We start from the raw sequence: 15,853 nt of genomic DNA, 5'->3' as shown, positions 1-15,853 counted from the left end.
GACATCTAGGTAGGGCCAACATTTCTGGAAGAAGCTAAGAGAATTGCATCCAATCCCCATTTACAGAAAGTATCTTATAGCCAGTGTGCGGTTAAACTAAACACATCATTAGCATCACCTGCGTGGGAAACTCAATTGTTTGGGAAAAGGGCAAGCAAGCTCTAGCCTCAAAAAAAGTTCATTAAAACTTTTCAAGAATGTCATCAATAGCCTATACAGTACAGTTTTGAAAAAGTAAACATGTCAAGGTAAGCAGATAACTCTCTAGAACCCAAAACATATTATCTGGCTGTATTTAAGTTGAATTCCCCGCCGCACACAGGGAGTTAGGATTTCTTCCTCCAGACAACATGGCCAGGAACTAGTACACTCCAGGGGAACTAAGAGGGGACGCTGGCTCAGGGAGAGGTGGGTTAACCTTTTGTTTTAAGTTAGAGAGACACATCTATAACATGCAATCCATGGTACTGTGGTCTTCTTGTATCATCTGGAGTAACGTTTAATGTAGTCTTCAACTTTATTGGACGTCCTCCTTGTCCTGCAAATGATGTTCTGCAGCTTCAATATTCAGTGGATCATCAAAATTTAAAAGGTCAGTAAAGAGTTTAATCCCCAAACCAAATCCTTAGTGTCCTTGTGGGAGCCCAGCCAGTGCTGTCAATCAGGTGCTCTCACAATATCTCCCCTGTCTCTGTGATGGGGTGCCAGGCTGTGGTCAAGAATTTTACTTTGGAAGGCTCCATGTTGTACTCATCAGGAACTTCAGTTTCAAGCTGAAATTTTCCATCCTGGTAGTAACCCTCATCTGCGGTTACAGTTAGTTAAAAGCAATGTAGATAGTTTGGATCAGGAAAATGCACTTTACATGTGCAAGGTAAATTGGTTTCAAGTCCTGTAGCCTCTTTAACCAACAACTTGTCTCTAACGGAAACCCTCCGAATGGAGACCTAAGGCTGTCTGCCGTTCGGCAGCCTTCAAGACCATCATCCCGCCTCAATTTGCTTGCCAGAGTTAGCATTACTGCTGCCTTTGCCGTTGCTGCTCCATGCACCCTGGCCTGATTCCTAAATCGATCAGGGGTCAGCCTGCCCGTGTCAGACGCCTGCATCCTGCGGCCACGAGGAGCTGGTGACTTTGGGCAGGGCGCTCCACTCTGCTTCTCTTTCATGAAATGGAGCTAGCAGCTCACGGGTGACCAAGGGACGTCCATGCGGTGGTGTACGCGCTGCCCCCGGCTCTGCACAGGGCCCGAGTGCGTACTCGGTACAGCGGCCCTTGGCGCCGAGAGCTTCCCTTCTGCCCAGCGAGGCCGGCACCCAGGCGGGGTTATTTGCTTTGGGCGCCGGCCGGCGGCACCGCCCCTTGGCGCCCACATGCCTCGTGGGCCAGGGGTCAGCGGTCAGGGGCGCACAGGTGGTTTCCACCCGCCTGACGCCCGCCTGTCCAGAGCGCCTCCGGCCCGCCGCCTCGCACCCACCGGCCCTCCAGATGCAGCCCCCACGCCATGTCTGGCACCCCGGGTGGTCCTCACCTGGGTACCCGAGACAGATGAGGTAGGCCCGGGGCCCAACATCATGCAAGGCCCCCCATGCTGCGGCGAGATGCGGCCCCTCATGGCTCACAGGCTGTGGGGGCGGCGGGCCATTCCCCTTCTTTTTGATACACATGATCTTTTTGTACTTTGCATGTCTATAATATGGAAATATGATTATCTATTCAGATATTATAAGAAATAAAATGCAGATTACACACCAAGAAAATAATAACACTCGCATTTGTATTTTCCTGGAGCTCTTTATTTCTTCATACAGCTCCAATCTACTATCCACTGTCCTTTCTTTTGCCTGAAGAATTCCCTCTTGCATTTCTTGTAGGAGAGGCCACGAACTTCCTCAGCTTTTGTTTATCTGGGAATGTCTTAAACTCTCCCTTGTTTTTGCAGAACAGTTTTGCCATATATGGAATTCTTTGCTGACAACTTTTCTCTTTCAGACTTTATACTACTGTCTTTTCACCTCCATGGTTTCTGATGCGAAATTGGCACTTATTCTTATTGAGATTCCCTGGTACATGATGGGCCACTTGTCTCTTGCTGCTTTTAGAATTCTCCCTTTATATTTGGCATTTGACATTTTGATTGTTATGTCTCGGATAAGTCTATTTGTGTTTACCTGCTTGGAATTTGTTGGGCCGCTTGCTGTGTATATTCATGTCTTTTGACAATTTGGGGACATTTCTGGGAATTATTTCTTCTAAAGTTCTTTCTGCCCCTTTCCCTTTCTTTTCTTCTGGGACTCCCATAATGTGTATTTTGGTATGTTTAGTGTAGTCTCAATTCTTTTAGGTTCTGTTCACTTTTTCATTATTTTCTTTATCTGCTCTTCAGACTATATGTTTTAAAATAACCTGTCTTCCTATTCACACATTCTTTCTTCTGCATGTTCAAATCTGCTCTTGAATGTTTCTAGTGCATTTTAACATCCGTTATTGTGTTTTTCATCCACCAAATTTCTGCTTGGTCCTTTTTAAAAATTCTAATTCCTCCTTTTGTTCATGTATCATTTTCTTTACTTCTATGTCTATGTTTTTCTTTAACTCATCGAACCTATTTAGGAGAGTTGACTTACCACCTTTAAATAGTTGTTCCAATGACTATGCTTCTGTTTTTTTTTTTCTTTATTGGAGTAGTTGTGGGTTTACAGAACAATCATGCATAAAATACAGGATTCCCATGCCACCTTACCACCAACACCCTGCACTGGTGTAGAACGTTTGGTACAACTGATGATAACAAATTTTTGTACTTGTACTATTAAAGTCCATGGTTTAACTTAGTGTTCACTGTTTGTATAGTGTAGTTACATGAATAATTAAAACCTTTTTAATCTGTTACCACATATACAATCTAATATTTCCTCCTTTAATCATACTCAGATACATATTACAGTGCTGATAATTTCATTCAAAATGTTGTGCTACCATCACCACCGTCCATTACCAAATTCTGGGAAAAAACTGTTCCTTTGAATGGGCCATCTCTTGCTGTATGCTTTGTGATCTTTTGTTGAAGTCTTGCATTTGATTACTTTGATGTGTTCACTCTGGAAGTCAGATTGTCCTTCTTAAACCCAAGGTTTTAGTATGGACTGATTTATTAAGGCTTTTCTTTGGTGCTTGGTCCAGCTTATTCTGAACGTTTAGGACAGCCTGTAGTTAACAATTTGGCACTTCTCAGGTCATGTTGAGCCTATTCTTCCAAGAAAGGAATGCCTCTCCCCAGCTCCTCCTCCTATGGCTTCATGGCTCCATCTCTCTTTTCTGCTCAGCTTTTCTGCCCCTGCTAACTTCTGGATTAGAGGACTCAAGCTCTGAGACTGTTTTCCCGGGAGCCAGTTGGATTTGCTGTACAAAGATACCCAATATTTTAATTTAGGTACACCAGTAATCAGGCACAAAGAACCCAGACTTCAAATGCATGTGAGTCAGCAAACTCCCACCAGAGGTCAGTTGGGCTTTAGAGATCCACATTTGAATGCATGCAGGCCGCCAAACCACCACCATCAGGTCCCTGAGACCAACACAGTTGCAGGAACTGCTGTGCTGATCCAAGCATAGGGGAAGTCCAAAATTGGTAAATTCGTTCCATAAATCTCCTACCTTTTTTTTCTATTTTTCTCATTCAGTGTTCACTGAGTTGTTCTCTAGTCTCAATTGTTTTCCAGAATTTTGAGAAAGTTGATTCTGCCCTTTTATTTTGCTGTTTCTAAGGGGGAGCATTGACTAGCACATCTTACACTGCCGTTTTGATGATGTCACCCTCCTTTAAGGTTTTGATAATTCCAACATCTGTGACATCTTGGCATTGGCATTTTTTATTGCTTTTTTTCATATAAGTTGATATTTTCTTAGTTCTTCATATGTAAGCAGTTTTGAATTCTATCTTTGACATTGGAAAGTTTTGAGTCTTTGGATCTTGTTTAAATCCCATGGAGAACGTTGATGTTTTTGTTTCAGCAGGCAATCTATTCTGTTGTGTTTGGGTCACAAGTTCTGACCAGACTTCTGTGCATTGTGCTTGGGTCATGGTCTATCTTGGAGTTTAGTTCTCAAAATCTTTGTATGAGGGGTGCAAGGGTAGTTCAGTAGTAGAATTCCTGCCTGCCATGCAGAAGACCCGGGTTCAATTCCAGGTCTATGCACTTTCCAAGCAAACAAACAAGAAGCCAAACAAAAATACAAAACTTCAACAAATGGTGCTGTATTAAGGGGATACTCACATGGAAAAAGAGTGAAATGTGACCCTACCATACAGCATACAATAAAAAAATATCCGTATGCACTTTTGAGTCAGGACCACATATACACAGCTCGGTAGTGAGTCCAGGAGTTCATAAAGAAGTTCAAAAACAATGAATTAAAGGGCCAGGTTGCTTTCCAGAGCTCTTCCTTCTGTGACATATCCCCTGTACTTTCTTGTTTCCTGGGGCTTCACTTTTGCACCTATGGCCAGAAAACTACTGGCTTTAACAGCTCCATTGTGCTGTGCATTTCATGCAACTGTGCCCACATCTGGGGTTAAGTGATGGAAGGACAGAGAGAGAGAGAGAGAGAGAGAGAGAGACATAAAGAAAAAAAAAGAACTTTTCTCAGTACTCTGGACCACTGCTCTTCTGAACTTCCCTTGGTGTTTTAGGTGCCCTTGGGTCCCCACTCTTATGGTATCTGCTTCCTTCTCTGTGGGTGCTTGGGAATGAGAGAACAAAGAAAAACAATGAAGAGGAAAGGCGAAGGAAAGAAATAGGGGACTTCCTCCATTCTCTCTGGGTGTTAGGAAACCCCTTGCCTACTCTTCAAGGAAGAACTAGAGGGCTTCTCCTGAAGCTCTCTCTGTCCCAAATCATTGCCCAATTCTGAGTTTCAGAATATTTTGTATTCAGGCCAGGGGAGGCTGGAGGAAAAGTGGGAAACTCAGTGCTAGTTCAGTGGTGCTTTTACTTTTTATTATTTATTAATTTATTTCTTGGCATGGGCAGGCTCTGGGAATCGAGCCCAGGTCTCCAGCACAGAAGGCTAGCATTCTGCCACTGACCCACCAGTGCACAGCTCCAGTGGTGCTTTTAAATCTGGTTTTGTTCCCTACTTTTTGCTTTTTTCCTCAAATAGCTGCTCTATGCCTTCTTTCTAGGTTTAACAACTGCATGTAGTCGTAGAGGCAGATTGGAGTGTGCTAACGCTCAGTGTGTGAAACTTTTGAATAATCTTAGAAAATAGATTGAGTCCTAGATGTTCTTTACGGTTTACAGGAATAGTGTTTGCTGGGGTTTGGCAAACTGTGGTAATTAGCAATTTCTAGCTGAAGCTTGTGTGAGGATAGTTTCCAGAATTCACCTTATTTAGTTACATTTCTTTTCCCCTTTTTGGTCAGGAAGGCATTGTAAATCCCATGGTGCCAGGGCTAGGCTCATCCCTGGAAGTCATGTCCCACATTGCCAGGGAGATTTTCACCCCCAGATGTCATGTCCCACGTGGGGGAAGCGGTAATGATTTTACGTTCAGAGTTGAGTTTAGAGAGAGAGAGGTCTATCTGAACAATAAAAGAGGTTTTCTGGAAGTAACTCTTAGGCATAACTATAGGTAGACTGCTATAAACATTTTAATTGGCATTTCCCTAATGGGATACCATCTATTTGTGCTTATTTGACATTTGTATATCTTTTGAGAAATATCTATTCAAGTCCTTTGCCCATTTTTTAATTCAGTCATTTGTCTTTTTGTTGTTGAGTTGGAAAGTATATTTATTTCTTTTTTTTCAAAGAAGTTTATTGAAATACATTCACACACCATACAATCTAGTCAAAGTGTACAATCCATGGCTCACAGTATATTCACTGAGTTATGTATTCATCACCACAATTTTAGAACATTCTCATTAGTCCAAAATGAAAAATCCATACCCTTATACTGCCCATATTATTGAAACAGCATTTGTGCAGTACCTTTGTTAAACCAATGAAAGAATATTAAAGTCTTACTATTAACTATGGTCCATAGTTTGCATTAGGTATAGTTGTTCCTGTATAACCATTCTATTGTTAACAGCTTATAATAGTGGAGTACATTTGCTTTAGTTCATGGAAGAACATTTTTATATTTGTACTATTAGCCACACTCATCATCCACAACAAGGTTCACTATGTTATACACTACCATGTTTTATCCTCTAGCTTTCCTTCTAATGGCGTACCTGAACTTAAACTTCTCCTTTCAAGCACATTCACAATCATAATTTAGTGCTGTTAATTACACTCACAATAGTGTGCTCCCATCACCTCTATCTACTTCCAAACATTTACAATCAACCTAATTAAAAATTTTGCACAAATTAAGCATCAGCTCCACATTCTCTACCACCCTTCTACCCTCTAGTAACCTATATTCTAGATTCTAACTCTATGAGTTTGCTTACTATAATTAGTTCATATCAGTGAGAACATAGAATATTTGTCCTTCCTCTCTAGCTTATTTCACTCAATATAATATCCTCAAAGCTCATCCATGTTGTCACATGCTTTAGGATTTTGTTCTTTCTTACAGTTGAGTAAATATTCCATCATATGTATATACCATATATTGTTTATCCATTCATTGATTGATAGATACATAGGTTGCTTCCATCTTTTGGCAACTGTGAATAATGCCATTATGAATATGGGTGTGCAAGTATCTGAGTTCCCACTTTCAGTTCTTCTGGGTGTATACCTGGTAGCAGGATCACTGGATCATATGGCAATTCTATATTTAACTTCCTGAGGAACCAACAAACTGTCTTCCATGGTTGCTGCACCATTTTACATTCCCATCAGAAGTGAATGAGTGTTATTTCTTCACATCCTCTCCAATAGTTGTACTTTCTTTTTTTTTTTTAAAGAGTAGTCATTCTAGTATGTGTGAAATGATGATCTCACTGTGGTTTTGATTTACATTTCCCTAGTAGCTGCTTTTCATCCATTTGTATATCCTCTTTGGAAGAATGTCTATTGAAGTCTTTGCCCATGTTTTAATTGAATTGTTTGTCTTTTTATTATGGAGTTGTAGGATTTCTTTACATATTCTGGATATTAAACAGTTATCAAATATGTAGTTTCCAAATATTTTTCTCCCATTAGGTTGGCTACCATTTCACTTTCATGCCAATGTCCTTTGAGGCACAAAAGTATTTCATTTTGAGGAGGTCACATTTATCTACTTTTTTCATTGCTTGTGCTTTGGGTATAAAGTCTAAGAAACCATTGCTTACCACAAAAATCTTGAAGATGCTCCCCTACATTTTATTCTTGGATTTTTTGGTCCTAGCTTTTATATTTAGGTCCTTGATATATTTTGAGTTAATTTTTAGATAAGGTGTGAGATAGGGATCCTCTTTCATTCTTTTGGATATGGATATGCAGTTCTCCAAGCACCATTTGTTGAAAAGGCTGTTCTGTCCTAGATAAGTGGACTGACAGCCTTGTCAAAAATCAATTGACTGTACATGTAAGGGTCTATTATTGAATTCTGAGTTTGAACTCCTTGATCAATGTATCAATCTTTATGCCAGTATTATGCTATTTTAAACCATTGGGGGTTTGTGATATGCTTTAAAGTCAGGAAGTGTAAGTACTTCTAATTCTTTCTTCTTTCTCAAGATGTTTCTGGCTTTAAGGGGCCCCTTACCCTTCCAAGTAAATTTGATAATTGACTTTTCCATTTCTAAAAAGTAGGCTGTTGGAATTTTTATTGAGATTGCATTGAATCTGTACATCAATTTGGTAGAACTGACATCTTAAAGATATTTAGTCTTCTGTCCTTGAACATGGAATGTCCTTCCATTTAATTAGGTCTTCTTTGATTTTTTTTTTTTTTTTAGTAATGTTTTGTAGCTTTCTCTGTGCAGGTCCTTTATATCCTTGGTTAAAATTTCTCCTAGATATTTGAATCTTCTTAGTTGGTTTTGTGCTAGTTTGAAAGTGTTGTGCATCCCAGAAAAGCTTTTAACCCTGATTCAATATTGTAGGATGGAAACCCTTTTGATTAGATTAACTCCACAAAGATGTGATGTGCCCAATTATGAGTGTGGCTTTTTGTCTGATGGATATCTGCCCATTCAAGGTAGGTCTGGATTAGTTTACTGGAATCCTTTAAAAGGGAAAACATTTTGAAGAAACCTCAGATGCAGACACTTGGAGAACAGTTGCTTCAGAGCCAATATGAGATCCAGACATTTGGAGATGCAGGGCCTAGCAAATGTCACCATGTGCCTTTTTATGGGGTACTAAGCAGGCCAGAACCCAGCATTGTGTACAGGAGATACTAAGTGAAGACCCACAGATATCTAGAGAGGAAGCTGTTGGAAACAGATGCTGAAAGCAATGTAGCACAGGAGCAAGGGACCAGAAGATGCCAGCCAAGTGCCTTCCCAGCTGACAGAGGTGTTCTGGATGCCATCAGCCTTTCTCGAGTGAAGGTAACCTATTGTGGGTGCCTTAATTTGGACATTTTCATGGCCTTAGACCTGTGTGCCAGTTTGAATCTGTTGTGTACCCTAGAAAAGCCATGTCTTTTAATCCTCATTCAATATTGCTGGGTGGTATCGTTCTGATTCTTTCCATGGAGATATGACCCACCCAACTGTGGATGGTAACTTTTGCTTAGATGGTTTCCATGGAGATGTGTCCCCACCCATTCAAGGTGGGTTTCCTTGATGGAGCCCTTTAAGAGGGAACCATTTTGCAAAAAAAAAGCTTTGGAGGCACCAGAACTGACAGAGCCCATGCAACCAGAGACCTTTAGAGACAAAGAAGGTAAATACCCCTGGGTGAGCTTCATGAAACAAGAATCCTGAAGAGAAAGCTAGCAGACCGAGCCATGTACCCTTTCGGCTGAGAGAGAAACCCCGAACTTCAGCCAGAAGTTTTTTCTAGAGTGACGGTAACTCTTTGTTGCTGCTTTAATTTGGACATTTTCACAGCCTTAGAACTGTAAACTTGTAACTTAATAAATTTCTTTTTAAAAGCCTTTCGGTTTCTGGTATATGACATTCTGGCAGCTTACAAACTAAAACAAACTGTAAACTTGCAATTTAATAAATTCCCTTTTTAAAAGCTATACCATTTCTGGCATATTGCATACTGGCAGCTTAATAAACCAATACACTATTGTAAATGGATTTTTTTCTTGTTGTGAGAATTTTGAAGACTGATTCAATCTCTTTACTTGTGATTGGTCTGTTGAGGTTTTCTGTTTCTTCTAGAGTCAGTGTACATTATTCATGTGTCTGTAGGAGATTTGTCTATTTCATCTAAGTTGTCTAATTTAGTGGCATATAGTTATTCACAGTATCATCTTATGATCTTTTTTTGTTTCTGTGGGGTTTTTCTTCTGCTTATTCAAATGTGCTGCTGTATCCCTCTACTACATTTTAATCTCTTCTACTGTGTTTTTCATTCCCATCATTTCTGCTATGTTTCTTTTTATTTCTCTAATTCTTCTTTGTGCCTACATGTATCTTCTTGATATCTTTATCTCCTTAGCCATATTTTTGTTTATCTCCTTGAATTGATTTAGGAGATTCATTTGAACATCTTTGATTAGTTTCAAATTCTGATGTTTTAACAAAACATCATCTCCTCTGATGTTTTAATTTGTTCCTTTGAATGGGCCATATCTTCTTGTTTCTTAGTATGGCTTGCAATTTTTTGTTCATGTGTAGGCATCTTATCATCTTTATGCACTTACTCTGGAGGTCAGTTTCTTTCTCCTGTCTAGGTTTTCTTGTTGATTGACTTTGTGATAAGGCACTTCTTTGACACTTGGTTCACTTTATTCTAGGCCTTAACAGTAGCTCTGATTCTTGCCCTGGATATATGATACACTTTTTGAGATTGCATTATTTGTGCAATTCTTTCACCCCCAGGAATGAACTTCCTATCCCCTGTTCCTTCTCCAGCAATGCTGATTTGTTCTATTTGTTTTTTATTTGCCTCTATCATTTTTTAACAGTCCTTTCATTGTCTCTAGCTGCTTTTGCCTGGAAGGCAAATTCTGGGAGGAGGGTCACCCTGGAGAGGACTTTCTAAGTCTTAATTTCCCCATCATAAAACTACCAAGGGACCACAAAGGGGGCCTAGATTGGTTCCAAAGTGTCCTGGAGAGGACACCCAGAAGGACACTAAATTTTTCTTTGACAGATCCCCAAATCTGTGCTTTCGCGGTCTGCCCAGCAGATGGCCCTCTTTAGCCAATTGTTCCCCACATCCTCAGGTGGTACTGTGCTTTTGAGTCTCAACTGACTCCACCCCTGTTGGTTGCAGGGTTGAAACAGAGGCTCTCAGCTGCTTTCATCTGGGGTGGGTTGAAACCCTAGCATAGAGCCATGACTCAATTCACTAATCAAAAGCCTCAGATAGTGCTGGACCACGCCATCTCCCACCCTTTTTCTTGGGGAAGAGCTGCCCTTCAGCAGACTGTTCCCCACAGCCCTAAGAAGGCATGTGACTAAATTCAAGAGCCATGAGTAGTGCTCAGCCATGCCTCCCTCTTCCACCCCTGTACTTGGGGAAGAGGATTTTTATTTCCAGTCAGGGACTGGATCCCTGGGTGGCCTGCCAGTTAGATAACAGCCTCCACAGCTGTTTTACTCACAGTTCTTCAATGTGGGTTATGATCTCTTCCTTCTGCTCTTCCCCGGATGGTGTATGGTGTTCTTCTGGTCCCCAGAGCCCTAAACTGTTGTTCTGGGCAGTTCCTGGCAGTTTACTAGCTGCCCTGGAGGACCTACTGAGTCTTGGCGCTTCCTCCTCTGCCATCTTACCCAGAAAACTCTGAAATGTATATTTCTGGATTCCACGTCTTTTAAATTCATGGATCCAGTTTTTATTCTTATGGTGAAAACAGGTTTTATTAAAATAAGTAAACATCACAGAAGTTTACAATCAGGGTGTTTTATGGAACCTTCTACTATGCATAATGTTATTTTTAATTTGTTTAATAAATAGAAGTCACACTATTTAGATGAGCTTTTTTACTGATTTTGTAAATAATTTATTCAATATATATGTAGACAAAAACTAAAGAGTAGGGATGAAGTGAGACTGCATGGTGCTGTTTAAAGAGCTTTTAAGTATAATGATTCCAGGTGAATCAGTTACTCTCTACAGGTCTTAGTTACCTCAACTGCAGGGTGAAAGTTTGGGAACAGATGATCTCTGGGGTTTGGTCTAGGTCTGAAATTTTGTGCCTTCCTTACTAGTACTGCCTTGGGCTTTTCCTCCAACTTTGTAATCTTCTCTCCTTGCCGCATCACTCTAATTCTCCAGGAAATTGTATGTGTCTATATATGTGTATGTGTGTGTGTGAAGTGTAGGGTTTATAGAAAATCAGGGAATAATTTAATGCAATTGCTGTTCTGAGTTGCTTACCTGTGCACATCCCAATTTAGCAGAAAAGCCTCCACATGTATTGAGAAGTCTATTTCCTAGAGGAGAGATGAGGTGATAGTGAACCAATATCAGACAAACAATAATATACAAACCATCTCCCCCAAAGAAAGCAAAACCATAAATAACCTCAAATCCTAAAACTTGCTCAGGATTCTAGTAATTATAGCTAAGTAGGGATTATTTTGTATTCATTGTTTCCCTTCTACCAAAGGAAAGAGGTCTCAGTTTTTGAAGAGAAACTCAACAAAGGAATAGTGTCAGGAGATGCTATTTTATATGGACTTGTCAGAGAAGCATTCTCTAAGGAGATGACATTTAAGCAGAGACCTGAACACAGAGAAGTGAGCCATGGAAGTGTTTGGGGAAAGAGCATTCCAGGCAGAATGGACAGTAAGTGCAATGGCCCTCAGGTGGGAATAAGCATGACATTTTCTAGGAAAAGCAAGGAGTGTGTGTGGTTAGAGCAGGGCCAAGAAGAGGGGAAGTAAAGAAGTAGCCCAGGGTCAGAGCTTTGCAGCGCATGATAAGGACTTGCTTTCTCTCTCTAAGGATAATGGAAAACCTAATGAAGATTTTTAGCAGAAGAGTGATGTGCCAGATTGATATTTCATAATCTTAGACATGTAATATCTCTCTCTTGCTTAAAAACTTTCAAAGATGTCTATGGATTTTGGGATAAAAACCAAACACCAAACTGTACCCTACAAGGCCCTGCATGATCCTATCGCCCCACCTGAATCTTCAACCTCATTTGGTACCATGGTTCATTTTGCTCTCTCTGCTTCAGTCACACTCACCTTAAAGTTTTTGCATTTGACAGTCTTTCTCTGAAAAGTAGCTATTATAATATTATTTTAGAACAAGAATTCATGGATATTTTAGTCTGTAAGCTGCCAGAATATGATATACCAGAAATGGAACAGCTTTTAAAAAGAGAAATTTAATAAGTTGCAAGTTTACAGTTCTAAGGCTGCGAAAATGTCCAAGTTAAGGCACCAACAAGAGTTTATCTACATTCAAGAAAGTCCGATGAGGGCGGGCAACGGTGGCTCAGTGGCAGAGTTCTTGCCTGCCATACTGGAGACCCGGATTCAGTTCCTGGTGCCTGCCCATGTAAAATAAATAAAATAAAAAGAGAGGAACAAAACAAAAAGAAAGGCCAATGAAATTTGGGGTTTGTCTCTCAGCTGGGAGGGCACATGGTTAAGTCTGCTAGCTTTCTCTCCCAGCTTCTTATTTCATTGCAACCCCAGTGGCGTTTTCCTTCTTCTTCCCCAAAGGTCTCTGGCTGTGTGGACTTTGTTTGTTCTCTAACAAACTTTGTTGGTTGCTCTAAAGCTTTTACCAAAAATGGTCCCCTCTTAAAGGGCTTCATTAAGCAACCCCACCTTGAATGGGTGGAGACACATCTCCATGGAAACCATCTAATCAAAGGTTACCACCCACAATAGGGTGGGTCACATCTCCATGAAAACAATCAAAAAGGTCCCATCCAGCAATACTGAATGAAGATTAAAGGACATGGCTTTTCTGGGGGTACATAATAGCTTCAAACTGGCACAATGGATAAGTTCTACTCCTGTATCTTCCCAAACTTATTGAATGCCTCATTGAGCAAATCCATTTCTCTCCCTGGGCCTTGGATTCATTATTTGTAAAAGGAAGGGGTCATCATTTAAATGACCTCTAAAATCCCTCTCCACTCAAAAATTCCAGGATTCTATACCTTGAATCAGTACATGGTCATTTAATTACATAAAAAGATATTCTCATTCACAACTCTGCCTGCCATACAAGTCTTATAAACCAGAAGTAGAGTTAACCCTAATTAGGGGATAAAAGCCTAAGGTTGCAACCTGCCTTACTTTTAGCAGAGATGAATTTAATATTCCTGGCAGTCAAAAGACCTAGCAGGAGCAACTCCTTAGGATTACTGATTAAAGAGAGGTCACCATTGCAGCCTATCCCATTCCAGATATTTCCCCTGACCCTTATATTCTCAAGAAGGTGCAAAGGACTGGAAGGAAAATTCAAATTGATCTTCTCAGGTCACGGAAGAGCTGCTGTGCCTTGTAAAATGTCTGGGTTTGGATGGATAATTTGCTCACAAGCGTATCTTGTTTTGGGCAGGAAAATTAACATCAATAATGAAGGTAAATGGTTGTAAAAATTTAAAGTAAGGCTAATCATATTGCAAAGAATGGAAAACTATACCTCTACCAAAAAGGCTAAAGTGATACATAACACCCTAACTGCATGTGACTACCCAGAATAAAGCAGGCAAAACTCAAAATACAGAGGGAAAAAAGTGTTAACATTTAAGATTTAATTTAGTGATTTTCAAATTTTACTGTACATTAGAATCACTTTGGAAGTTTAAAAAATCCTGATATCCAGATTGCAACCAATACTAGTTAAATCAGAATGTCTGATGATGCAAGCCAGGGAGTTTTTTGATTTTAAAAAAAATTTTTTTAAGATCCTCAGGTCATCTTTGCTGCACATCCCTTGATTTTAGCCTATTTATACAGAAACCATCATCTTTCAAGAATATCGAAGAGCCTCTGAGGACCTTACTTTAATCTCCAAGGTAGGATTCCTGAATATTCTTGAAGATGGTGGCTCTTACTTGAGATCATGAGCTATCTTACTTGGAGGGTGTTTGTTCGTTAGATGTAGTTTCAAATAACATGAGATTAAAGTTGGTACGTGGGTAAGAAGGAATTGCTCCAAAGTTTATAGGAGGAATTTGGGGAGGACGATCAATTTGGTTATGGCTTATTGTGCTGTGTCTGCAAGTAACACAATATCTAGGTTATATATTTGTTTAGGATAGCTGATAGAGATCAAGAGAGAAGATAATAGCTGTTGTTGCCATCACAGGGGAGGAAGAGAATTTGCTTTTTTGCTAAGGTAATTTTCAGCAAAATAGTGAGATAGGTGAGATTGGCTAGCAATATCTGTGGCCTCTTAAGCACGACCTTCCTTTTTTCCTCTATTTATTAGTATCTTTTATAAACCCAGCAGCTAGATACTGAAAATCATTAATACATAATGTGCAATATGCGCAGATGCCATTTTTGAATTTTTGCTATACCAGTATGATGCCTCAACCAAAAGAAATAACTGATTGAGCAGAATATCAACATCCATTGAATAGATGGTGGGGAATAATTTGGGCAGGTTCTTGTGGAACCATTAAGTCACAATATATGGGCAACTCCATATTTTGCCTGCTCTCCTTATTTAAATCAATGGTTCTTAAATTTGAGCATACATGAGGATCACCTGGAGGGCTTGTTATAACACAGATATCTGGGTCTGACCATGGAGTTTAAGTAGGAATGGGGTAGGGCCTCACAGTTTTAATTTCTAAGGACTTCCGAGGGAATGCAGGTGCTACTGGTCTAAGGAAAAACAGTTCAAAAACTGCTACATTAGAATACTGTTTTTTCCCTTGAAACGTTAGGCTGTACTTGAGCTTGAAACAGCCTTCCCAAAGGGTGAAAAGGCACTATTCCTAGAAGGTAGGTTGGTACAAAGACTCTTTTGTTAACAGCTTATACGTATTTCTTGACAAAGCATAAGATAAAAACAAAACAAGACTTTAACACTCTAGCAATTAACATCACTATAATTAAGTTTCTTTTAAAGAGTCAATACAAAAATCCTCAAACAAGCTAATGGTTACTAAATATGGTCCTGCTGGAAGCCCTCAACACTTTACTAGCATACACACTTAGGTTAAAAGTACAGCATTTGCTGGTTAGTACCAGAGACTATATTTCTACTGCACAGAGATGAAGGCACAGGCCATACAAATCAACTTAAAGACCACTTCATTTGTTTTTTCAGGAAGCTGTTTTAGACAGCTCTTAAGTCTTGATAATTGTAGTCTTATAGCAATTACCAAAGTACTTCAAGAAATGATCTATGGAAATACATAGGATGCAGTGAATTCTATATAGCACAAAAGTGGGGAACATTGAAATTCTTATAAGAAAGCACTAGTTTTAAAATCCTTACATAGTTTCTTATTTAGCCAACAAGAAAATCCAAGACCATGAGACTATAGGCAACTCAGTTACATTTATACTATTATTCATTGACACATACACCCCCAGTTCACAGCAACTTTCACAGTGTTTCTTTTAGCATTCTCTTTCCATTTCTGCAGATTCATCTTCCTCATCCACTTCTTCCTTTCTAACCAGCGCTTGGAAAACTTGAGTCATGTTACTTATCAAATGCTTCTCCAGTGAAGTATAACACTGATTTTAGGATTATATGGTCATGAAAAAGTTACCCCAATTTAAAATGTTCATCAATTTTACCTCTAGCAACTGCACTTAACATTCCAGACTCAGGCATTTCAG

At 39.8% G+C, this 15,853-nt stretch overlaps 1 pseudogene; it reads right to left on the bottom strand.

The window, feature by feature from the left end:
• Window positions 1–293: 293 nt before the first annotated feature.
• Window positions 294–1,018, bottom strand: LOC143671322 (NEDD8-conjugating enzyme UBE2F-like; annotated as a pseudogene).
• Window positions 1,019–15,853: the final 14,835 nt, after the last annotated feature.

The sequence above is a fragment of the Tamandua tetradactyla genome, chromosome X (assembly GCF_023851605.1).
Source record: "Tamandua tetradactyla isolate mTamTet1 chromosome X, mTamTet1.pri, whole genome shotgun sequence".
Taxonomy (NCBI): domain Eukaryota; kingdom Metazoa; phylum Chordata; class Mammalia; order Pilosa; family Myrmecophagidae; genus Tamandua; species Tamandua tetradactyla.
This window is presented reverse-complemented; position numbering and strand designations above follow the sequence as displayed.